This window comes from Apostichopus japonicus, chromosome 3 (assembly GCF_037975245.1).
Source record: "Apostichopus japonicus isolate 1M-3 chromosome 3, ASM3797524v1, whole genome shotgun sequence".
Classification (NCBI taxonomy): Eukaryota; Metazoa; Echinodermata; class Holothuroidea; order Aspidochirotida; family Stichopodidae; genus Apostichopus; species Apostichopus japonicus.
The window spans coordinates 2,498,157-2,524,818 of NC_092563.1; the positions used below are offsets into that span (position 1 = coordinate 2,498,157).

At 38.2% G+C, this 26,662-nt stretch overlaps 1 protein-coding gene across 2 annotated transcripts in view; it reads left to right on the forward strand.

Annotated features, from left to right (window-relative positions):
- LOC139959926 (uncharacterized) overlaps positions 1-26,662 on the forward strand; it is a 44,314-nt gene that overhangs the window by 12,948 nt on the left and 4,704 nt on the right. Inside the window, exon 2 of one of the 2 annotated variants that reach the window (XM_071957866.1) lies at positions 5,829-6,716. The exons of the other annotated variant lie outside the window; for it this stretch is intronic. The gene's annotated coding sequence lies outside the window, so the exon portion shown is untranslated. Of the gene's footprint in view, positions 1-5,828; positions 6,717-26,662 lie in introns of those variants that run through there. 2 annotated transcript variants of the gene reach the window in all.

Here is a 26,662-nt window from a genome sequence, read left to right on the forward strand (position 1 = left end):
TCATTTCAGGTTATTGTCTTCATGATCGGAAGTTTTTCATCTCTATTTATTGAACGATTATTTCAAAATCTGAAACAGGTTCTGCGATATGCATAGTGGTGGCGCCAACAATAGAAAAGTAAAGTCGGATGGAATGGACTGTCCAAATTATTCTTTCAGAAACTGCTGCGATTTTACAATATCTTGTAATTTTCCAAAATATGGGCATCATCGATGGATGGGGGATGTATGTTTTGTTGTATGGGAAATGGGATGAGTGTGCTATTTTAATATCATCTGTCCTAAAAAATTATAACTTTGTTATGCTTAAGAAAAAGAAAAACTTCCAACATATTGGAGGGCTGCAGATTACATAACCTTTAGTGATGGCAATGTTACAGAAGAAGAATTCGTATTTAGCCCTACCTGCCTGGTGTGGGATGGTATGGGTGGGGGTGGGGGGTGATGAGGGCAAGGAAAATGGGTTATCAGCAGGAGATACACATCTTACTCGCAAATCAATGTATAGTTAGCTATGCATCCGTGCGTGTTATAATAAACAGTGTCTATATATATATTCTCCCAGAACGCCACAATTTAGGGATTTTGTAAACGGCAATTGTTAGTATTGTATCAGTGATAATCAGTCCCTCTTTCCTGTCATTGATGTGACCTAGTTTATCTTTAAAGGTAGTGACCAAACATTGATGACCAAACATCAAGGTTATAGTACGTAGATTCGACGCAGAGCCTTATATCTGTATATACTGAAAGAGTTGCGACAGTTCAAAATGTTGGAGGCCAGTACTATAGTGCCAAACTCAAACAGTTTATAAAATGTTGGTATATAAAGGAATTGTAACTATAAATTGCTTACAAACCAACCAAATGCAAGGTTTTAATATCCAATGCAATTATTTCAATGCCTAGAATGCAACATTATCATTCATAGAAAATATGGCTTTATAGGGATGCTGGTGGTGTTGGGGTGGGGTGGGAAGAGGTGGGGGGGGGGGCAGGGACGACTGTAATGGGAATCACTAGGGAAGGGGTAGAATGCTAGTGACGTTTAGCTGTCCGATGAAATTTGCTTAGTTGTTGTATCAATAATGTTTGTTAAAGTTAATGTGCAGTCTTGTATACGAGTGTGGACTATTATCCGGTGAAAACCCTGTATCATACATTGTAAGAGCCTCGAGACATCTTAATTTGTTAAATTAAGGAATATCCATATAATATTTTCAGTATCACATAATTTCATGTTTTCCAAAGATATTTAAGTTAAGCTCTGTCCAAACTATTCCATGAATCAGTTTCTTAGTCAACTTACTCATACCTGTAGGTAAAGGTGATTACTGAGATGGGCGGGGGGGGGGGGGGTGGATGAGTCTTGACCTCTCCCTCTCCCCTTCTGGAGGCCCATGGGTTGAAATAGTTAAAATACATCACATATCCATATGTATACAACCCACTCAAAGCCGTAAGAAACGTAAGAAAGTCATAACAAATTTAGAAACGGTTTGATCAAGACTATTGTACACCCATGCTCTCCATCCCATACGATGGCGACATACCAGTCTGTCTCCCTCTATAGTCACATTTGCCTTTTAGTTTCTTAATAAACGTCTGGTAATCAAGGGCGTAGGAACCGGGGGGCTGGCGAACCGGGGGGCTGGGGGGCGCCAGCCCCCCCCCCAGTGAAAAATGTGGAGGGGCGGAAGTATCATTCCGCCCCCCCGCTTCGCAAGTCAGAAAACCCCTTTTTCATTTCCAAATGAGAAAAAAAAATCTCATTTGGAGCACCAAATTGCATCTAAGGCCTGGTGAAAATACAAAATTAAGTTAACAAAATGGAGTGGGTGTTGAAGTGTGCTATATTGCACCAAATTGCATCTGAGGCTACCTGAAAATGCAAAAAATTCCAAAGGGGAGGGGGACACCCCCTCCCCTTAGACCCCTCCCCCTCCCCTTAGACCCCTCCCCCAGGCCGGCCATCAGTCTTCAGCCCCCCACTCAAAAGTACCTTCCTACGCCACTGCTGGTAATCAATATATAAACCCACCGGCAGATATCCCTCCAAAGTATTTTTAAGTTCTTCAACCATCGCTGTATATATATACATCGACTTGACCTGGTTTACACGGTGTTCTACATCTATCAGTTACTGTATGCTCGTCAGTACTACATTTACCACCACAAGCAGCTGCACGTTATATACTATACAGTATTCAACTTGACATTTCACATCTGTGAGAAAAGAAAACGAGGAAGAGATCTACCAAAAAGTTTAAAAAAAACGAGAGAGAAAAACCTAGAGTAAATGTTCAGAAACCCCGACGAGACTCACGAGAGATATGTTAACGTTTTGTATGTTCCTTCTTTGACCTCTTCAATTCTTCTTGGTAGGTTTTCATGTATTAGACGCAGGTGGTGGATATAACGCCGACAAACTAACTAATTTAAACCGTCTCACATGCCCACGCATTGTTTGGCTTATTTTCTGGTCGTGGTATTTTCTTAAGTGATCTAAGCATGTCGTGACAAACACATAGCTGTCTGGATGGGGTTATTATGTTGCTTTGGGTACCCCGCATTACTTCCTTAATATTTAACAAAAACATAAACATTATTGGTTATCCCATTATAGCGAATAGAGAAACATTGACGGAGAAAGAGACCCTATTCGAACCATATGCTGTTAACCATACAGTTTGAAAATAACGGTACAAAACAAGAGTGTATCGTTCCACGTAGAGTCCCGTTAAGATGGATTGTAAAATACCTAGTCATGGTTATACCGTCTCAGAACGTGTTCAGCTGCATGCATATATGCCTCTTCACATCAATTAGGCGTGAAAACGATGATGTCACCATGAATGTTCTCCCATTCCAAGAAAATGGATATGGCCAATCAACATAGAGAAATTCTCAAATATATGAATATATGTACTTATTGCGTTTTGGGTACATTTTTAAATTTAGCTAACAACTTGCAAAGCAAATAGTTTTACTCTGAGTATATGTTTCAGTTGGTTAAATGAAAATACATTGGTGTGTCAGCAACAGGTGTTCTTAAAAAAATATTTAAAAAAATCAGCCAACTTCATTATCCTGTCGAAGCAGGAATCATATCCATATTTTTGTGCCTCGCTGAAGAACAGTTGCGTCTATATCTCGTCCATACTGCAACCCAAATTTGAACGTTTCAACACCATAATTGAGAAAGGGTTCGTAAAATGGACACACACACAAAAGTACAACGTATGACTGACATCGCGCAAAAGCTAGGCTTATTATATTTGGCTTGTTAGGTTAATGAGCCTGCCTTTCTCATAAAACCCCGTTATAGGTAATGGTTCACAGCATGACGAGAACTACATAGTTACAACAAGTAAATGGAGTGAAAATGATCCAGTTATCATTGACTTCATTTGATGACGTCATTCTTCTCGTCGTGCCGTCAATTCCTTTCACGGAGAATCTCCCAGTGAGAAGGAATGGAAGGTTTCGCCGGTTTCTCCTGAATTAGACCACCCTTAGTGCGCCGTATAGTTTGGAATCGGTAGAATGTTTGTCACTTTAAACTATAATAAATACACAAAATGAGATTGTTATTCGTAAAATGAATCCATATGCCAGACATGAAAGTTGGAATTGACTTCCCCGTTTAACGTACTGCATCGCTCCCCCCCCCCCGCCCCCACCAATGGGACATAAAAACAAGACACTTAGGTCGATACAATGTTTATGAGTTAGATTGTCATTTTGATAGGGGATAGGGGAGGGGTCAAAGGGAATGTAAACGATCGTGATTTGAGGGGTGAGGGGGGATGAGAGAGCAGGTTGTGAACATTGCCGACAGTATAAGTTCGTCAAGATCATTATAAATCACTCCTCACGTGACTTATGGTACATGTTTTGAATGGAAGGGTTTTTGGTATCGGCTATTTTGGGAAGGGACTTCATTGGTTAAATGTGATGTGGTGGGGTACATCTATACATCTTCTAGGGTACATCTATACATCTTCTAGAAGTTGAGGAGTGTCACTAAAGTCATAGACGCAATTTGAATTGACATTGGTAGTGGTATTTTTTTTATATGATTATATGATCAGCTGTTGATACCCTATCATGCACATTGATTCATAGTACATATGAAACATCCGTGTGTTAGTTTACAGGTCTAAAATTTTGCCCTTTTCCTGGCAACCTGCAAAGCTTGATAGATATTTTTATCTTTAATATTTTTGAAGCACCATCTTGATTTAAAGAAAAAAATGGATTTTGCTCATGTGTGTCCCTATTTCTCTTGGGTTTGTCACTTGCTTGGCATCAGTGCAGCATTCACCAAGATACTCGTGACTTTTCGTGAGCAACTGAAGTTTTCTAAATTCAAATAAAACAAACACGTACATGAGTATCGACAGTGTCTGCAAAATAAAATATACCAAGTTGTAGGAAGATCATGTAAAGTGCAATTTGGGAAATTTAAGGAGGGAAGGAGGACAAAGGGTTATGTGGTAAGCTAAGGACGGCGAGGATTGTGGGGGGGGGGGGGTTGCTTAAGGATGGAAATGGGAGAAAATGGGAAATATGACTCTAATTTGGCCATGTACACACGCCCCTAAATATACCTATGCAACGATTTGGTTGAAATATTATGTAAGTATGCTAAAGCATCAGGGAATTGCCGGGGATGGGGGTATGGTGGGGGTGGGTGGGCTATTACTAATGAGAATAAAGGATAATGATCATACACTCTACAGCTGGAAGAGGGGGTCACCAAATTGTATTCAATCGCTAAAGACTGCCGTCATTGGTGTGAGTAGCAAAGAAGCGTCATAAACACAGAGATACATGGGAATATTCTCTAACACATGTTTACTTTACAATCCATCTTCCGCTGATTAAAACTGATCGAAAATGGTTCTAAATGACAGACAACATGATAAGTAATAAGTCATGACAGAAACACTTTTGGATCATGATAACCTTTGTATTATACCATTTATAGATATTAGATATCATTTCTTAACCTCTGTCATTGTTTTGTAAACTATGTCGGAACGTGCCACAAAGGGGAATAATATTTGACGCGTTTTTTGTTGTCTCTCTTATAAGTTCACAGCTCCACCATATAACGATATATGTTGAGAATGTCAACAATGTTACTGCTAGAATGTTATGCTAAGTGTGTGTACATTTATACGTTTATTGGTTTTGTTATTGTTTTTTGTTTTGTTTTTATTTTGTTTTGTTTATGATCAGGTGACAGTGTACATAAAATTGTCAAAATGCTTTCGCATTATACGCATATGCCGAGGAGTGTATCCTTGAATAACTGGCAACATTGCATGGGTTCAGCTTTAGTGTACATATTCCTTCATAACTTTTATACGTTAGACGTTTCACGACCACAAGTATAATAACCAATCATTTTTCTTTGAAGTTCGATATTCTTCGCCTGATCCTCGCGATCATGTTTGGTTCCTTAACGAAAGAAAAAATGAATCTTTGCGATGGTGATGCCATATATGTGTTTTTGCATGTGTGCGTGCTTATACGCGTTTACGCGCGCGCGTGTGTGTGACACCGTGACTTTTAAACACAATAACTAGGTTAACTGCATATTTGGTATGTGGATATACACCACCATATTGAGTACAAGAAGCCTATTGTTTTCTGCAGAGGTCAAAGGTCATTTGAGGTCAACAGAGGTTCAAAATATGAAAACCTTATTTACACTGTATCTCCAAAACTAAAGCTTGGATGAACTTTTATACTTATTACTGTGGATCCACCATACGGAGTGTAATATCCCTATTGTTTTCTGTTTTTGTTTTTTTCAGAGGTCAATAGAGAGTCTGGAAACCTTGTTAACAGAATAACTCGAAAAGTTAAAAGTTGGATCAACTTCATACGTGATACTGAGCATGTGGATCCATCTTACTGATTACAAGAACATTTTTTTTTCTGTGGAGGTCAAAGGTTATTCGAGGTCAACAGAGGCCAAAGTCTAAAAACCTGTAAAAAAGAGATAACTCAAAACGTGAAACCTAGATGAACTTTACGTTTGGTATCTGTATCTACTTTATTAAGTGTAAGCAGTGGTCATACAGTTCTTACTCTTAACAAGGTGGATTTCAAATATACATATATATATATATATATATATATCTACACGGTTTACATTAAATATTGTCATGTAGGCTATATTAAAATGTTGTCATATAGGCTACATTCAAATGTTGCAATTTTTGGTAGATTAAGGGTCATTAAGTGAAAAAGAAAAATCTAGAAGGGCTTCCCCCACCCTACCCCTCCCCCTTCCCATTTTGTTAATCAATTATTACTTATTACTCGGTAATTATTGATAAATTTGTAAAGAAATTGAAACACCAGACTAAAAAACGAATGTCCTAAATGTACGACTAAGCTTGCAGCAAGAACAGGAAAAAGAACATTGACTAAATGGCAAATGTGTTCGTGTATATTCGTTTTCCATCTGTGTGATACTCGGCCACTTTTCGTGACTTCTTATTATTACGAGATTGGCTTCTTTTTTTGTGTCTACATCGGACTAATTTACTTTTCCAAAGGGGAAATACGTGGTCATATCTTCATATATATCTATGCACTATTTTTTTTAATCTGTACATTCACGTTGTCCTTGTTATACTGTATATTCGAATGGTGGTATTAAACGCACGAAGTCACAAATGTGACCTTCGACCCTAGTCGAGAGTTTGATCATTTCCTCTAGCAGGATCTTGCACAAAAAAAAAAAATCAATACTAAATAAGGGATAACTAATTTGAAATAAGACTGGTTGGGTTGAAAGGCTATCTGAGGACAAGTTGAACAAACTTCTGTTCTAGTTCTAGATAGTTCTAGATATATGATTTGAATGTATCGGTTAAAGAACGAAGCAAATAGAACATTGGGCGCTACAACGACACGTATAGCCCAATACGTATAGCCTAATACGTATATCCTAATACGTATATCCTAATACGTATAACCTAACACGTAAAGCATAATACGTATAGCCTAAGACATCTATGAAGGAAGACAAAAACATCACCATGTACAAGTGAAACAAAACTATTTATTTCATGACAATATAAACCTCTTGCCCCTACTTCTCGTACTTATCCTTGTGCTTCTCCCTCCCCTCCCGCTCTCCCTCCCACTCCCCTCCCTCCCCTCCCTCCCCTCCCTCTCCTCCCTCCCCTCCCTCCCCTACAATAAGCACAATCGAGCGGTACATATTCCTCGGACGAAATTGAATATTGTTAGCAGCTGTACACCTGCACTCTGCGGCTGGCAGTAACAGAAATAAAGAGAGAAGAATATTGGCCTGTGAAATTCGACGAAACTTGAATATTTCCATGATTATTTTCTTGTATGTACACACACACACAATTACAACTATACATGATAATACTGCAACAGATGTCTCAGGGCAGACATGCAAGTTTAAAGTAACCCATGGTAACCTTGCTTGAGGGAAAATAATAAATAAGAGTTAGCCTATTTTCGATCTTTTCGAGATCTTTTGGCCGTAAATTCAGTCTTTTTTTTGGGTACTAAACAGCTACAGTCCTTCTTTGTAATCGTTGGGAATTGTTTACAAGATCCAGGTTTCTAAGAAAACTTAAACACCAAACATCAGAAATGGGGATTGAGTTGACCTGCACACGAGAGTTAACCGCCATCGTAATGTCTCTTTTGACTCGTACCACGTGTTTGACTGAAAACATCTGTCGTTAAAGCCTACAGATCTACATCAGCTGCCGTGCTTGTGGCATCTGGAGAAAAGCTGCGTGATCCAAAGGCGATATATTTAATATCAGTGTGTATGTTACCAGTTATTATAACCAGACTTTACAATAAAATAAAGGGAATATATATATCATTTAATATGAAATTATATAAACTGTTTATTTCTGATTGTACATATCATATAGAAGACAACGCAACATTTTACACGTTAACGCAAAACTTTGAAATTAAAAAAAAAACCCTCACCAGTGCACGTTCCACAAAAAGCATTCCACTCACCCCTCTCCCTGTCTAGCCCGAACAGGTGAAATTGATATGTAGCTTTTCTGTTTCTGACACCGCCTTTAAATCTAACGATGACAAATCATGAAAGGTTTGATCATCTTTAGTTCCCTGATTTATTGAATTTGGCCAAATGCCGAGTCTTAAATATCATATATATCAAATGACAAGCAAACCCCATTTATAACGTCGACACTGGTTTCCATGCTGAGTCACAAAGTATAACGTGAACTTTGACAGAGATACATAACGTGGTGACCGCGTATGACGTGATATGTAAGACCATTAGCCGATATACCGTCTGTTTTCGATTCCAGAATTAATCATTTTGGTATGTTTTGTGAAACCAGGATATATCTCATTCATTTAGCTATAGGTGGTTTTGGACTTTGTTCTTAACGATTGCAGAACATATGTATCTATAATAGGTTCTCCTATATCATTTAGTACAGTAACATCGCTTCTATAGCAAATGCACTGTTTTGAAAGCATAGTTCATCTTTCCGCGCTCAATTTAACATTGATGATACACAGGTTGTTAAGGCAATATACAGGTCTTACATGGCATTCTCATTGGTAGCCATTTTGATTTTGTATCTCAGATCAAACACACTCGATTCTATCTTCTTCTGAAGGAAATCAAATCAGAAACAAACCGAAACTTGAAAACCGAAAACTCGGTAAACATACACTTGGTCTCAAACATCATACAATGTCTGCACGAAAAACTGAAAAGCAGTACAGTGAAAATTAAGGAAGACTTCTCTGAGTTGGAATTGTATTTTCAGATCCCTGCCCCAAAGGTCTTGTAAGACCTAATAGGCGGAGGGCGGTCTTATGCGCACAGGCTTATTGATACAGAAAGTAAAAGCCTTAACAGAAAGTGGCGTTCTTCCTTTTCTATACCAATCTTCAACTAACTTCTTTCATCATGTCAAACATTCATCACGTTCAGTCCTCCAAAGATTTCACAAAATGACGGCAACCATCAATTGAAATGTGAAGCAATTCCGTTACATTCAATAGTGACTTACTTTAGGTCTACGGACACCTATGAACAACATTGTCCTTATCAATCTAATAGGCATTAGAAGTCATGAGAATAAACTCCCATCAAATATTAACCATTTTACAAGTCTTCTATGAATTATATTTTCATTTATGAATAAACATTAGCTAACTATGCACTTCATTGATGATGTAAAGGGAGTGACTACCTAATTTTCTGTTATGTGATTCCCTAGTTTTAGCAACCTTCTTTTCAAAGACACTGAACACAGATTTGTGGCATGAGGCTATATTTTGAAATATTGTATTGTCTTCTTTGCAAAGAGGAACATCACATTATTCAAATGATATGAGTGGGCTTGTAATTAGGGGTGAACTTGTTAAGGGCTATAATAAGACATTTTGATGAGTGCAACATTCTACGTCATAGTTTGCACATATTTAATGAGATTCCCCAGATTTATCAAAACTTCAAGTTGTGTATATCGTGGAAACGAGAAAGGGCTTTAATAATCAACAGAGTTTGAATGAGATTATCACACACACACACAACAGGTGTACTGTATATGGGGCAAATTGTCTATAGAGGATAACGTGCGAGTCAGTCTACAACCAATCCCACACAAGAAACCGAGTACGTCTAACGTGGTTGTACGCACACGGCACGGGCGGTAGCACATAGTATATAGGCTTACAGCAGTGTACTTGGTCGTAGTATAAGGAAAGAGTATACAGCCTGTTGGAACTAAAAGTCACAGATGAATTTCAGTGACGTTCTAATTTAACTAGATTGACCTACATAATGATCTCTTCCTGTCGGATTACCCAGACACCCCGTTAATCGAAACCCTCGGATTCCCAGTGATAATTTACACGGTTATTACACTCATTGTCTTTCGCGGCAGCGTTCTGGGGATGGTTTTCTCGACCTTTCGACGTCTTCTCTTGTTAAAGCGAGTGATTTCTTCGATAATAACGTAAAAAAAAGTCGGTGTTGTTGTCGTCACTGTCAAGTTGGTTCATTTGTCAATGCGACCGGATTTCGGTCTTTTTTTTTGTGCAAAATATGAAGCATGTGTGTTGTGTTGTGTTTTTAAAGGAAGACAAAGGGGACCTTTACTATGAAATCTCTCACTAGCAAACAGGAGGTAGTTTTTGTCACCCAGAAAGTCACCAAAGAAAGTACCTGGCCACGAAAACCAAAATCTCAACCTCATTTGCCCCCTTGCATCGAGAGGCTAAGTATGAATTAATAATCATCGTCAAATTCGTGGCAAGAGGTGGTTGGATGGCACCGATTGCAATATTGATTATTGAAGTACGCATGCGCGATACAATATTGGCATTATTGGCCAAGTGAACGATACCTCCATGACTGGACGTTGAAATTTAAAGTTTCATATGTTCTCTGTACATTTGCCCCATTATTACGCGTTGACCATAAGCTAAGTTTGAGAATAAAATTTGAAAAATTAAAACCAAGGGAGACAGGACGGGTGGGTGGGGGGTGGGTTGCAAGCAAAACTTGTTCTTGGTTTTACATTCAAATGCAAATACTTGATTGAAAGTAAACCAATCCAGTCAGAGATACTTTGTTTACTATCTGTTGATGAATTCGATTACGAAATTGTAGAAAACGGACTTAAGCTATTCTGTACATCTGTTTCATTTAATTTGAAAAACTGCACAGAAGTATTATTGAGGGTCAAAAAGGTGCGGTTATTGAGTTATGGGCAATTAATATTTCCCCATTGATCACTTGAAGGTAGTGTTTATGACGCTCGCACTGCTAATTGATTCACCATAGTATTTCATTGACGGGTCCGGAGATCAGGGCTAGCTATATATAACTATATGGGGGGGGAGTTATTTAGGCAGGTTTCAATATTTATCAATCACCATGTGTTTGTGAAGCTTACACAATTGATATGAACACAGGCACGTTATAACCTTTGTTATATATATATATATATATATACATACATATATATATATATTTATTTATAAAATTGAAATCGTAGTGAGTTAGAAAATCCAGGACAGTGGAAAAACTTCCAGCCTCCCACACCGGGATATATCGTACCATCTTCGATACACGAGTATGTTATTTTTGCTTTGTTTATTTTACTGCATTTGTGGTTACAATATGCAGATACGCAGTCACCGTACTCAACTTGCTTTTCTCACCCAGACTAGTTAATGACGCATGGCCGTTTAAAAACTGACAATGAACTATAGGATTACATTTTCAAATGTTTTGCCAAGATTTTAATAAAATATAGCCATGCATGTCTGAATCAGATTAGCGCTATATCATAGAGAGACAGAGAGAGAGAGGAAGTGAAAGTTTGGGTAATGTCTTCCTCTTCTTACACCGCAACCCCTGAACGATATCATATGGAGTTTTCTATAGTTCGTTTATCTCTAACACTGAACATGCGTTGAAAATCATATTAACAACGCGGACTGGGGCTGGGAAGTGGTTTAAATACCCCTGAAGCGTTTTGACCCTCAAAACTATTTTGTGGGTCACCGCCTCGAGTTTTCCGGATGGCCGTAGGGACCTTCTCTTCCTTTCTTCTGCCAAATTAGAATTATTTAGGACTATGGGGTGCGTATGTGGGCTAATAAGTTCAACCCTTTTATTTTATTGATATGTATAACTGATGTCGTTAATTGTGCGATAAATATAATACCGGGTTTACCCTCTTCGTTAGTCCCAAGTGGGAATAATTAACGACGTTGAGTGACCAGTTCTTAATTTAGTTTTCAACGAGAAGACATGGAAGATATTTCCGCTGGGAAGATTGGAAATTGACCCTGTCAACATAGAAACGACTTCAAACTTTGATAAAGAGTGTTATACGCAGAATGACGATGGCTTTATGGGGAAAACATGGTCGCGTATTGACGATCTGCCTGTACGTGGTTTTGTCATTAAAAGAGTGGAATGGTTTTATGGGGACAAGATAGTAGCAAGTAGATGTATTTATGTCATTAAATCGTTACAGAAAATAATAATAGATATATATATATATATATATATATATATATATATATATATATATATATATACCCATGGAGGGTAGCAGAGGTGCAAGAATACGCGGATCCACTACATTGCAATGGCCATGTAGCAACTGCACTGAACTAATTGTATATCACTAACTGGACTCTCCGAAGTCTGGTAATAATTAGGAGGGTCATGGCCGCCAGAAAAGTACTTTTGAAATCGTTTAGAAACTAAGTCATAACATTCTAAAATCTGAAACTAATATATCACCGATCGTATAAATATTGTTGTTTGCTTTAAAAAAAGTTTTGGGAGTTCACACTATATCATAATATTATTCATTTTACACTTTGTATTTAATGAAAGTTATGTTACTTCATCAGAACTAAATGTTCTCAGAAGGTACCGGTATAGGTTATAGGCACGAATATATTATAAGTAATCGAATATATACGCGAATACATTCGAATTTATACGTGTGTGTATTCCTGCTAATATGTATAGTGTATATATTCTAAATAATTCTTGTATATATTCGAGTTAATATACGCGTATTATTCGAATTAATACAACCATATAAATCGACCGTCTGATTGACTGCTAATATATACGTGTATAGGCCTATATGATTTCATACGACTATATTCGAATTAATACGCGTGTATCATATGGGATATTTGTTCCACATGCATGGCCTACCATACACGAAAGCGTTGATGTATAACCCTGCGCGCAAGTCTACGGTCTACTGTGCACCAGCAGTTTGGCATACACAGCTTTGGCAAGCCATATGGGACAAACACTGCATAACATATCCTCATGTTAATACGAATATATACGCGTATTAATTCGAAAGTATACGCGTATTAAATCAGACAGTAACTGGCATGTCTTATAGCTTCGAATTATTCGATCTAATCCTCATATGAATTCGAATTAATCCTCTTATGTTTTCGAATTAGTACGTGTTTATATTCGAATTAATACGCGGATACATTGAAGCCATATGATTGGCTAATAATATATGCGCGTATATATTCGAATTCATACGCGTATATATTCAAATTAATATGTTATGCGGTGTTTGTCCCACATGGCTTGTCATACACGGGAATATGTGTTATGTGTATGATCCTATTGGCTGTTTAATCTCAACAGTAGATGAGGTGACGTCATGCGTAAATTGGTGAGTGCATGCTCAAACGTTTTATGACAATGACGAAGCCCATCTTTCATCATATTAAGAAGAACAAGAGAAAAAAAACCGCGTCAACAGTCTCAAATCTAAACTCTGTATGGTAATCCACTCCAAAAAGCAATTGTCGAAATTGAGGGGGAAATGGCAAGATTATACTGTCGGCAAAAAGGAACGTTCAAAAGGAAATCGTTTTGGATAGAACTTTTTACTGACAACAGGTCCCTGCGCTCTCAGGCTAAGCCTTGTTTTTTTATTTTTTTATTATCTTATTCTGTATCGTCGTTAAACAAATAACATCTCTCAATGCCAGTTAAAGTTACATGACAATCTCTCGTTGTCGAACCACGTCTGTATATACATACCGTTCGTTTTAGTAATTACTATAATTAGCCTACATTTGATGTCTGCGAATGTGTTGATATCGAATAAAAACAACACATTGATGTTTTTTTAATTTTTTTTATGACCCCGTTTTTTCCTTTTGATTTTTTTCCCCATTTCTTTGGAATGAATGGAACGTGAAATGCTTTGCAAAGCTTACCAACTTAGGGCCCTACTATTAGGTAAGTGATAGGAGGTAAAACAGCCAATGTTTGGTTTTTGCAGAGCTTTCGAGCAAAACTAGCTCTTCTTCAGTGCATGATCACCGAAAGTGACATGGAGTAGCAGGAATTGAAACTATTTAATGGAGAAGAGTGTCGGCATGGCAGTGAAGTCAATGCGACTTACTGATTTCTGCTGGATTTAGCAGAAGCTTAGGAAAACGGATTATTTTAATCCGTGTCGGATTATTTTAATCCGTTTCCGTCGTAATTTCAAAGGAATTGTTTTGGTTTATCTGGGACGGCAAATCGTTTCTGATGTTTAAATCGAATGGTGCCGTGGTCTTTAGGTTTAGTTCCCAGAAATTTCCTTTTCCTTTTCTAGATATATCTGTCCAAGAATCGTTTTGGTCAATGGCAATAACACGCAAATTCTCGATCGAATGAATTGGGAGATCGAAGTGATTTGCAACAAGTTGGTTGATCTTTTTTGTTTTGATCGCCGATCTATGTTGTGTCATTCTCATTCTAAGAGTGTTTTTTGACTCTCCAATGTATTGTAAGTTACAAATATTGCAGTAGATGAGGTAAATGACAATTTTGGATAGGCAGTTTATTTTATGCCGAATTTGGAACGTGCGTTTGGTTTGGTTGCTCGTTTTGCAATTTTGTGTACAGGGCGATGATCCTGTAGTTTCTTTTTTGTTTTCCCCTAATGGGGTGTCATCCACGTGCAATCCACACGTCACTGTACCAGAAATATTCCGTACAGTCAAGCGTTGCGCATTCGACGCATTTGCTCCTCTGAAGTCGATTTTCATTTCCGCAATAAAGAACTGTCACAACACCTCCTAAACAGACAGTATTTTCGGGGTACTATTGAAAATGCCATAAAAAAGGCCAAAAGAAAACCCCGTACCGAAACATTGACGTACAAAACTCGTCAAACCAGTTCCAAAAGGGTACCATTGGTTACTGAATTCCACCCTGGTCTCCCACCACTGGCTAATATCATTCAGATGAATTTTCACCTACTTTTAAAGGACCGAACGCCTGAAACCAGTTTTCTCAGAACTACCTGGCATCTCATTTAAAAGAGCCAGTAGTAACCTACGGGATATTTTAGTTCGGGCATCCTATTCAGGATATATAGATAGAAACAAGTGACACGGGAAGTACTCGGGTAGTAAAGGACACACATCTAACAAGATGTGCCCTGTAAATTTACTTATACTGAATATTATCAACAGCAGAGGTCAAGCTCGACTTATCTAGATGACCTTCCTATACGTTCATTGTCATGCTCTGTATAAGGATAGCCGCTTATCTAATTATACTGAGGGATTTTGTCACGGAAGTAATATATACTCTGGAAGAAACGTCTGAAACAAAAAGTGGGACCAGAGCAACAATGCTACACTACTCCCAAACGTATAGCAGCAGCACACGGTAGAAGTCACAGTAACGATGAAGTATTCACTTGTAAACTGTACTTGTTAGTCAAGTAATTATTGTTCGCGTAACTGGTACTAAACTATGTAGTGCCTAAGCGACCTAGCCAATATAACCATACACAGATATAGGCCTAGCTCAAGTTAAGCCTAGGCTCGCAAATGTTGAGTTGAGTGTATACTGGCCAATGCTATAAAGCTAATACAAAACTGTGCATAATTAATTATCTAGTGCTTATGGGGTCTAGTATAGCCTTTAATGAGTGTGACTCTGCAGTTAGTTAAGTCTTTGTGCTTCTAGGTGAAAGGATCATATTTCAAAATTAGAGCTTAATTTCATGGGTATAGAGTTCTTCATCAAGGATTTAATCCATTGGCTTTAGTGATAACAGGATAACCTCCCTTCCTTTACCCCCATCACCACTGCCGCAATCCCATCAACCTGAGAACTATAGCTTCAGTTCTCAATGTGCTTCTCGGGGAAATAGACAGTAAAAAGGTTTTCAAAAGCTATAGCGCGGGTTCTATGACAGCTCCTAGCTGCGACTATGATATCTGCCGAACGGGAAAAGACTTTTCTTATTTTGTTTGGGGGAGGTTGTTCTTCCCCTCAGAGATTCCAGTCTTAAAAGCTAAAGATCAATGGTTGGTTGTGTATCTTCTTTAACTACTGAAGCTATTAAAACGGATCTGGAGTCTAGAAAGACCGTTATTCAAAGAATATTACTCGTGTAACGTGAGTTCACTTTGACAGGCCAGGTTCACGGCAGATCTTTGTCACTCTTCTTGTTTCTTTGTTTCACAAATGTTGTTTCTTTTCTTCTTTTTGTCGTTCTTTTTTTGTTGAAGTGATGATTGAAATATTTTTCTTCAAATAAATGCCTTTAAATCTATGATTTATTTCTTTGCCATCGAAACCAGTTCAAGGGCATCTGGGTTAGTACCCGAGTGGCTTTTTTTCCCGTTACTATGGCAACACGATGCTTATCTGGGAACTTTCAGGAATCATTTGACTGACTGCTACGGCCCATAAACATTATGGAACATGAACAACTTCCTGGTTTCAATAATCTGCAAACTCTTGTTGTTGCTTCGTATGTTCTAAAGAGGTCAATTGGATAATGCGAAGTAAGGAAATGGACATGGTTCAATGGAACTTGAATAAATGGAAATATATATCTATATCTATATACATACATATATATATATATATATATATATATATATATATATATATATATATATATATGAGATGACTTTGGCAGTATATAGTTGTGAACATTTTCCACAGTGTATAGAACAATGTCATGTAACTCTCGTTCTTAAATAACAATTATTAAAGGGCTTGTTGGTGTCAGAGCTCGTTCGCTAGCTCAAACTTGGTAAAAGACAATGTCCTTTAAATCATACATTTATGTGTCTATATTTCACATAGAAAGACTGTCGTTTCTGCATATCGAAATCCTTACCAGTGAATGAAATGGTTGATGCCCTTAGGGGAGTTCTGCGTATAAGAGCTGGAAATCTCTGATATTTTCTGGTTCTCACTTAAATCTTGGACAAATTTAACTCACTTGCTCTACATTAGTCAGATAGTTTTGTGGAATTTTGAGCAAAGTGTATGGCAAAGGATCACAAAGCCAGCCAACTGGCTTTCTGGTTCATTTCGCCAGATATAGTCAACCTGTGAACGACTTTCTGGTTGTTTTAAACCATGAGCATGCGTACTTTGTTCCGTGACGATAACACATTTACATCATTTTCCTTGTACTATACAATGATATCAAACATCTATTGAAAAAGATGTTTTTCTTTTCAAACCGTAGCGTACTACCTTGCAGGTTTGTTGACTGCTGTAATGTTTTATTATAGGCCTATACTACTAAAACACGTACGAGTGTTTGAATTAAAGTTCAGCCAGTGTTTGCGAATGCATTCCTGCGGGTACTCTTCCATATTCAATAAACTACGGTCAAAAACGTAAATGGGAAATGCCACTGCAAGTCTGAAAAAACACAAATTGCTCGATAACTTCATAGTCAAAGACGAAAACAGCAGGTTATAACTTGTAAAAGTTTTCTTGGTCTTGGTCTACGTGAAATTGTAAACTAGTAGGGGTGGGTAGGGGAGGGGGGTGTAACGAGCTTGAATAAATATGATAGAGACCGTACCTGTTAGAGTTACAGTCCATGACGTCATCAACAACATTTAAGGTCCATCCCCACCCCACCCTCCTAATAGGTAGGCGTGTCGTAATATTCAAAGCAGGCTATACCATTGTCTTCGGTCAACAACCGCGTGAGGTCAAATTTTCTGCCGGCGACCGTATTTGATTATTATTCCAGGATTAAACTGGACATTTGTGCATTCCAAGGTATATAAACCAATGGATAAACGGTCGTTATTCCAACGTGAGTTTGTATTACTGGAAGCCAGATTTCATTGAATGCTTACAATAAACTTTTGATCGACCCTCGGTTTTATGGACCTTACCAAAAAAAAAAATGGGGGGGAGGGAAGAAAAAGAAGAACTACCACGTCCCTTGCTGTTTTGTAACGGGTGTAATGAATAAGTTTATACGGGTACTATCTCTCATTCATATGTTGGTTGTGAGACAATTTCGGTTAGATTGGACGACCCTAAACGACTAAGACCACGTGACTTCCGGTTGAATTCTTTCATCTTTTATCTATCACGTTTCCTTCGAATAGTGAAGGGACAGGAAAGACAAGCGGACTTTTTGGTCACGGCTGATAAACTAGAGTTCTATTGCGCAGGAAAGTCACAAAAGAAGGAAACTAGGGCTATAATTAAGCGTGGATCGCGAAAACAATGCAACGCTAAGAAAACAAATACTGAAAAGCAAAAAAAAAAAAAAAAGTTGAAAGTTCTATTTTGCCCCACGCTTTGTTTCTAGAAAGGAGACCAAAGAAGTTTTCGACTAGTTTGCGCACATTGTTAATTAACTCCTACATTTTTAATTTCTTGTTGATCATCTAATTGTAATAAACTATAGTTTAGATTTCGTTTCTTAGTACATTTGCAGTACTTGGTAATTGTAACTTAAGAAACTAACCTAGATTACCAAAGAAATCATACATTACAGTTTTGCAGCATACCTGGAGTAAGTAGCTTCAAAACAAAATAACCCAAACATTTGCAGGTATAGTATATCTACCTACCTGCAGGCTATGTATAGCTAATTTACCACGTGGAGGTTCCTGTACCCAGCTCGTAAACATACCAGTCCAATGGCATACACAAATACCTACTGTATATCCATGTCCATGGTCCAGGGTATATCTATCTCCCTGCTTAGGGAATCTGTGACCACCTCCCAGCCCATAGTTTAACTCTATCCTACCATAGTAGTCTACATATGACTATAAACCCTGCTCTATGTAACACTCCAGCAACTCACCCTGGTGTACATATACCTGATCCCCTGCTGAGGGTTCTGTTCCCACCTCTCAGCCCATAGTATAACTCCAGGGAACTGCTACTCAAACCGTTAGAGTAGCAGCTCCCTGATATAACTATACCCTACCCCAGTCTACAAATGACTATAAACCCTGGTCTATGTAACACCCCGACAGCTCACCCTGGTATTCATGTACCTCATCCCCAGCTGAGGATTCTATATCCACCTCCTAGCCTATAGTATAACTATACCATACCCCAGTCTACAAATGACTATAAACCCTGGTCTATGTAACACCCCGGCAGCTCACCCTGGTATACATATACCTCATCCCCAGCTGAGGATTCTATATCCACCTCCTAGCCTATAGTATAACTATACCCTACCATAGTATACACATGACAATAAATCCTGGTCCATGTAACACCCATGCAGCTCACCCAGCATTTTACCACTTCACTTGTGTACTTCATGGCTCTCATAAAAAGAACCTATAATTTCGCTATTTGCTAACATTTACAAAGAAATATTTTATTAAGTTGAGACAGTTAAACATTCACTTTTTGGCGTGTAGAGGCGCTATTGATTTATTTCTACACATGTTACAACAAAAGAGGAACGCGTCTTTACAGATGGCCGTGTGTTATTGTTTTGTTTTGTCTTACTTTGTAGATATTTCTTGTTTTCGTCTGTGTCTTCCAGACGGTACCGAGGGGGTCAGGTCAAAATAGGTTATTCTTCGGGTGCGTAGTGTGGTCGTGTGGAGCACTCAACTGTTCGTTGTTAGTAATGTAACGTGAATGATGCTCACCAGCTTGCAGACTATTGGCAGGGCGCAAGCACATTTGTCTTCAACTGGAGGACAAGAATGTTAACTCGTCGTGCAGGGGTAGGGTATTACTTTGAAAGAATGTTGAACAATTTACGACAGTTAAAAATGTTATATATTTATGTACTATACACTAGGAGTTTAAAAAAATAATAATATTCGGTCTGCCCGTGTGTGTCTGTGTTGAGGGGGAAGGGGGGGGGAGGGTGAGCACTCCTGATTTTTATTCTGGTAGCCCCCCCCCCTCCCCCGCCCCCTTATATAGTATACATAAGTATGCGTGGTATTGCTCTTGTCTATTGGTCGTATGACTGACTGCGTTGAAATAAATAATACAGTTCTTCAAAAACTAAATACTTGTCATTTAATCAGCTAACGTGATTTTATGTTGAATCTAACGACAACGTATATTTAATTTATATGAATCATATTGCAATACAGCCAGCCTTCTAAGACAGTGGTCTTCCCAGGCAATGTTAAACGAAGAGATGGCGTGACTTTGTAAATAGAGGGCGCGAGATCATTATTCAAATTCAACTCTGAATTCTAGTAGTACAAGTGGTAAAGTAACTGGATCAAAAGTCGGGAATTAATCCGTTGTTATCAATGTTATCGTGCTTACCCTTTGTAATATACAAACAGTTTATTACTAGTATGGATAGAACAAAAAAATAAAAGGGCAGGGGTTGGTTGAAGGGAAGGGAAGGGAGGGGGGTGAGAGTGTGGGGCGGCATGTCGGTTCTTTTGTTGTATTTTCATATTTTTATCATTGGAATATAGAACAATTTCTTGTTTGATGTAGTCAGATATTTGGATGTAGTTATGAACGCTAATATTTTTCTCAACGCTTTTCAAAGCTGTTATTTGCAGGTGGTGTCCTTGTCCTTGTCAAAGTTATTTCATCAGGCACAGTACATCATGTTTACATTACATACGTATATAAGTAACTTCACACCGAGCACAGTTCGGCATACAAACGGCAACTATATCGCACTCCAGTTCAACAATATATGAGACACTATGATGGGATAATAATGTATTTATGATCAAAGAGATGTTGTGTTTTTAGTTTGTAAAGAAGCCGTTTTCTTGGGTGTGTGTGCGGGGAGGGGGGGGGGGGGAGATATCAGTCGATCCTAAATACCCATAAAATGTAGTTCATTAACTGACTAGTCTTTCATTAAAATTAAGAAAAGAAAGCGGATTTAAAGTCCCCCCCCCGAAAAAAATGGAAAAAACTAGCAATTTGTTGCTTTCGTGCTTGTGGTTAAGACGCATGCCCAGTGTCTGGATGACGAACTAATGTTAACAGTAAAAATGTACGAGGTGTTTGTTTTTGTTTATTTGATGAATTCCATTCATACATATAGTTGACAAATAATCGGTAGGTTTGAGATATTTTTTTTCGACAAAAACGCGCGAAGGATTTTATCAGAACAGCTCGACAAAAAGCTTCACAAACTTCTGACCCCAAAAATAACCATTTTTAGCTGTCAGCTTATGGTCACATTCTAACAGACGTATGTGCTGCTAAAAGTTTTGAACAGTGAAACCCAATGCAAAAATATGCGAGCGTCATTTCTCTACTGAAAGAAAATAGTGACAATTTTCACTTGCAAAGGAGTGAACATTGGCAAATTCTTGCAGGGGGTGTTTTGAGCTGAATATGCTGGTAAATCGTACATTTGAAGGTGAGGAGGGTACATCCGTGCACTCAATTGTACCCTTGAATTACCTATACACCAGCTGTTGATAGAATATTTCTACAGCGACTAAAAAACAAGGGGGCAAACTTTTGTTACCCACTTAACTTTTCAAACAGCCGGCATATGAGACAAATATCGTTCCGAAAGAGGAAAAAAAAAAGTATAAAAGCCCCGAAGGGGCTAAACCCTGGGAAATATACTACCCTGGACGCCGTGCGCCAAAATATTGGACAAATGTGAAAATATTTCTAAATGTTACCTTATTCCTTTTTGTTGTTCCTTGACACAAAATCGGCTTACAGAAAAGATAATCTGGCATGCTTGTTATACACGATTTTGACACAACCCTTGACTGAAAAAGGAGAAAATTGCTGATGGAAATTTTCGTTTCACTTCATATAGGAATCGACGAAAACAGTCTATTTACTTTACTGGTCGAGACACGGAGGCTAATCTTCTGTAAAAAAAAAAAAAAAAAAAAAAAAAAGATAAAAAAATGGAGAGGTCGCAAATACTGAAATAAATATAGATATTTGTATTTTCTTTGGATCAAAACCTCTTTTATTGAATGGTATTAACTTTCGTACAGTCAAGTTCACTGCAAATAACTTGTTTTGGCAAGTAACTCGATTCGCGATACACTGCTCAAATGAATGATTTAAGAATGGAAGACAAACGTTATCAGGTAACTGATCTAATGTTATACAATATCGCCAAGTCTTTCAACAGTACCTCGATTATTTATCTTTAATTTGTTTTGTCGTTGAGAAGGATTTCTATTGTCGGGCGTGACCGATGGTGGAACTAACATGTAAAGCCTCATGACAGTGGAGGAAAGGGAATGATGGGGATGGGTGGAGGTAGGGGAGGTAGGTGGGTGGGTGGGGGAGGGAGGGGGTTAGAAGGATGCAACAGTAATATTTCAGAAGAATGCCGTTTTAATTGGAACATGGCTTCTTCCCTGTTTTATAGTTGTACGCTTATGTAGACCAATTGATGTTGGTTGCTGGGATGGGCCAGATTCGGCCGAAGGTTTCGGCCTAATTTTGTAAACGGTTCCTGCTCGTTTCGTCTCACTCCCTTCCCTTTCAGTAAAACTTATTTCAGCTTGAATTTTGAATGAAGCGGTTGACTATGGTCATCATTGAAAACAAAGATTTTGTAAGATACCTCATTGTATTAATTCTATAGGCTTCTTATGTTAATACTGTTTGGGCATGTTTGGGCATGTTTGGGGATGTGTGGGGATATTCATGGATTTTAATCGTCTGCAAAGAGAGGTTGTATTTGGAAGGCTATAGTCGCCCCTTCTCTTGGCCGGAGTTCTGAATTGCAAAATGAATTGACCATCGTTAGCTCATGATGCAGCCTGCAAATTCAAGTGCATGAATATATCTCAATAGTGTAAAAAGAAGATAGATTTTTTTTATTTATTTATCATTTAGCATTTCGAAATATAAATACATCACCCTTCCTGATATTGCTTTCATCACAGGGTCTAGGCCTATGAATAACGTCTTATATCAAAACATGAAGAATTTCGCCGTATACACATTGTGAGACCCTTTTCTCTCTGTCTCTCTCTCCACCTTTCTCTCCACCCCCCCCCCACAACCCCCTCTCTTCTGTGCGCAAAACGGATGATGCTGTTAATGTCATTCGAGTTATCCATCAAAACTGCAACTATTCAAGGATTGCCGATAGCGATTATTGCATTGGTTATCTTCTATAGCCTATAAGAACTGAAATTCGGTACGATTTCTATATGTTCATCATTGTGCATAGAATACGTTTTGCTAAGGTTAGGCCTACTTACTATAGAAGAAAACTTGATGAAACCTAATGTTTGTAAGATATTGCCTACCGTATCGAGTACAACAAAGGAGGGCCCTTAGAATGTATTACAAGTTTGGAACAGGTGATCATCTTATCCATGGCCTTATTATTCATTTAGGTCACGGCAGAAACCATTGCCCTCTCACGGTCGTTTTTCTCTCCTGACTTACGGCCTGAATTATAGGACTTCTTGGCTTTTGTTTTCTAGTCTACACCACCTGTGTTATCTTATTAACCGATATGTCAACTGTCGTGAACCTGTGTGAACGAATTGGCACGCTAAAGAGCCATAATATTTTGTGAAAATGTCAACGCGATCTTGTCCAAACAAGCGATGTTATAGACCAGTGAAACTTCACCTTGTGGTATAGTAAGGACAAAACTGCATGAGTAGCTTAGCCCATGCAGCAGGGTACCAAGATGTCGTCAGGCGCCTCACCACACCGTGGGCTGAAAATAGACTGGCTAATGGGTTATTTAGCTTCATGATATTAACCGTACTAATAACTCCCCTCCTTCCTATCCCTTCTCCCCCTCACCTGCTAAAAATCAAATAGTCAATCTTTTTGCTCAGGAATTGGAAAGCAACACTCATGACGCTGTGCATTACATTTTGAAGTTAAAGACTGTTAAAGATTGGATGCCAATGTATTAAAAAAAAAACTGGACTATAACTAAAAGATTGGACTCAATAACAAACATGCGCAGCATTGCAAATTGAATGTTAGTTGTGCAATTTCAGTTTTGTCGAAAAAAGGTTGAAAAGGTTGAAAAATGTCTAACTTTTTTTTGGTTTAACTTGTGGTTATTTATAATGGCATTATAAGATTAATGCGTCTGGGTGACGATATTATGAGAATTGGTCGAACTTATAAACTACGTAATTTTGAATTCAGAGGGTGAAAAGATCCAAGGAGCCTATGATATTAAACTTGAGCCTAAATATCCCATTCATGCATTATATGTAACATACCAGAATGTGACGTGGCGTGACCAAGTGCGAATCCAGGGCGGGGGGGGGGGGCGGAGGGGCGGGTTCAAACCCTATTTCAATCCCACAAAACATATTGCAGTATTTATTCACGTCTATTCGTTTGTGTTTTTCTTGGGAGGATCCCCACATCCGCCCCTCCCCCTACAAGGGACACCGCCTCTAGGCTACAACCTTATTTTTTTATAATTTTGGATGATCAACCAATGGTGACGTGACGTGATGTGGTGAGAAAATGGAAAATTAATTATTGGTGAGACAAAAAGCTATACATTACGGTGCATATACGTGTTATGAACGTATACGCATTTTCAGCCGGTGAGTGTATACAATTCACCTGTTTGAAAGTGTTGCACTATAGATGTACAGTCAACGACCTTCTCTATAGGAAAGAACCACTTCCTAATCAAATAGTAATAAACGAGTACCACATAGGTCAAAACTCTTCAAATATTACCATTGTACTTTGCTATTGTTTTCACAAAAGCCATCAAAATACATCTGTTCATGCATGCTAAACTTTTGCCGTGCTTATACCGTTGCAAAAAAGGTGACAACCATCATTTAACCTATATAACCGAGGATTGGTTTACTAAATATCAATTGTATATATCAGATATTTCGAGAAAAAAAAATGAAGAATGATTTGAAATCAGCCCATTCCTCTCACTGACGTCATAATTGAGAAAAGTCTTTAGAAGGCTCAGACAGTTGGGAAAATTTGTCCTAAATCTAATATACCATTCTATACTGCCCTCTCGTATCACACTTCAAAGCACTTGTACTGCCAGTACAAACAGTCCCTTACCTTTATCTGTTAGAAACATGACATTCCTACTGCTCATACTGTCAGTACAAGTGCTTTGAAAGCAGGACATGAAAGGGTGCAGTATAGAAAGAATTTTCCCATTAGGGTGAATGGCTTAGGTAATAATATGAATATTCAAGAAAACCGTAAACCGTACGAGACTCGGTGCCGTATATCCGACATAAAAAAAAAATCAATCTTCTATAGAGAGGATATTGTTCGTTAATAATAAAGACTATAACAATCAGTTTGAATTCTCGATGGAAAAATGTCATTCGAACTTGAAAAAAGTGGAATTGACCGACTCTGTCTGAGCTGTGTTTGCCATTTTAGGTAAACAAGGTCAGATACCGGAAAGTCTCGAAAATCCCACAGCACACCGGTACGTAATATTACGGTGTTAATATGTATTGTGTGAAAAATAAACGGTCTCCTGGGTCACGTTTAAAGTTGGACTTATTAAAGGCCTTCGTTAGTTCATTATATTGTGCACGCAATACTGTTTGACACGGTCAATCATCTATAGTAACTCTCTACGTTGTTTCCTAAGGTAGAAGTACCGTATTTAAATGTGGGATATTCTGGTCAGGGGATTGGTGGAGGAGGAGGGGGGAGGGGTATTTTGAACTTGGTACAGTCAATCATCTATAGTGACTCTGGACGTTGTTTCCTAAGGTAGTAGTACCGTATTTCAATGTGGGATATTCTGGCTAGGGGATTGGGGGGGGGGGAATTTTCAACTTGGCACAGTCAATCGTCTATAGTAACTCTGGACGTTGTTTCTATAAGGGAATAGTACGTGTAGAATCACCCTACCCACAGCCCTCACCTCCCCTTCCTCCCTCGCTCCTTCCCTCCCTCACCCCAGCACTGTGGCAAACTTATATACACAACTTAATATCCGCAGCCTCAACTACGCTACTCAAATTTTGATTTCGAATATACAGCGGCAAGTTTATTTTCGCACTGTAAACGGAGTTGTTGCTCAGACTATGTATATTAGTTGATTCGTAGACACGCCCTTCCTTTAGTTACTCCCTTCTACCCTATCCTACCCTACCCACCCCACCCCACCATTCCTCTCCCACACACGCACAAACAAAATTGAATAAGAAAAACAGATCAAAGCTTAAATATTTCATATCAAATGATCGGAAGCCATCCGGAGACAGAAATATAATTTTTCACGAGCCATCTAGAAGTGAGTTTATTGATTCCGATAAAAGGGTAAATCCGGTGGATATATGAATCTTTATCATATCACCTCAGCGACCCATCCCAATCTTTTGTATAAGTTTCCGGACCGTGTACCGTTTGATGACTGCACCTGTTTATCATTATCCCCTGGGACAGATTTGATGAATTTCTACAGTATATTTTATATGTGTGGACTTCAAGCATTTCTCCCAGTACTCATTGGTCAAATAGCCTAGGCCCCTCCCCTTTTATTCAGTTGTTGGATCTCGTTTAATCTGTTTTGCGGTTTTAACTAAAACCGTTTCTCGTACCGTTTTGTCACCTCCGCTATATATATATATATATATATATATATATATATATATATATATATATGTTTATATATATATATTTATATATAAAGAATATATATATATAAATATATATATATATTTATCAGTCAGTGGACTCACTATCGTTGGAACTATAAGCCAAAATAAGAATAATTTCAATCTTGTTGTCGAAGTTTCAACGTTTTATCTTCGCATTTCAACTCCGCAAAAAAAGTTCATAATTTCGACGGATTATGAGGTATATGAAACTTGATATTTATTATTTGATTTACCAGAGTGCACA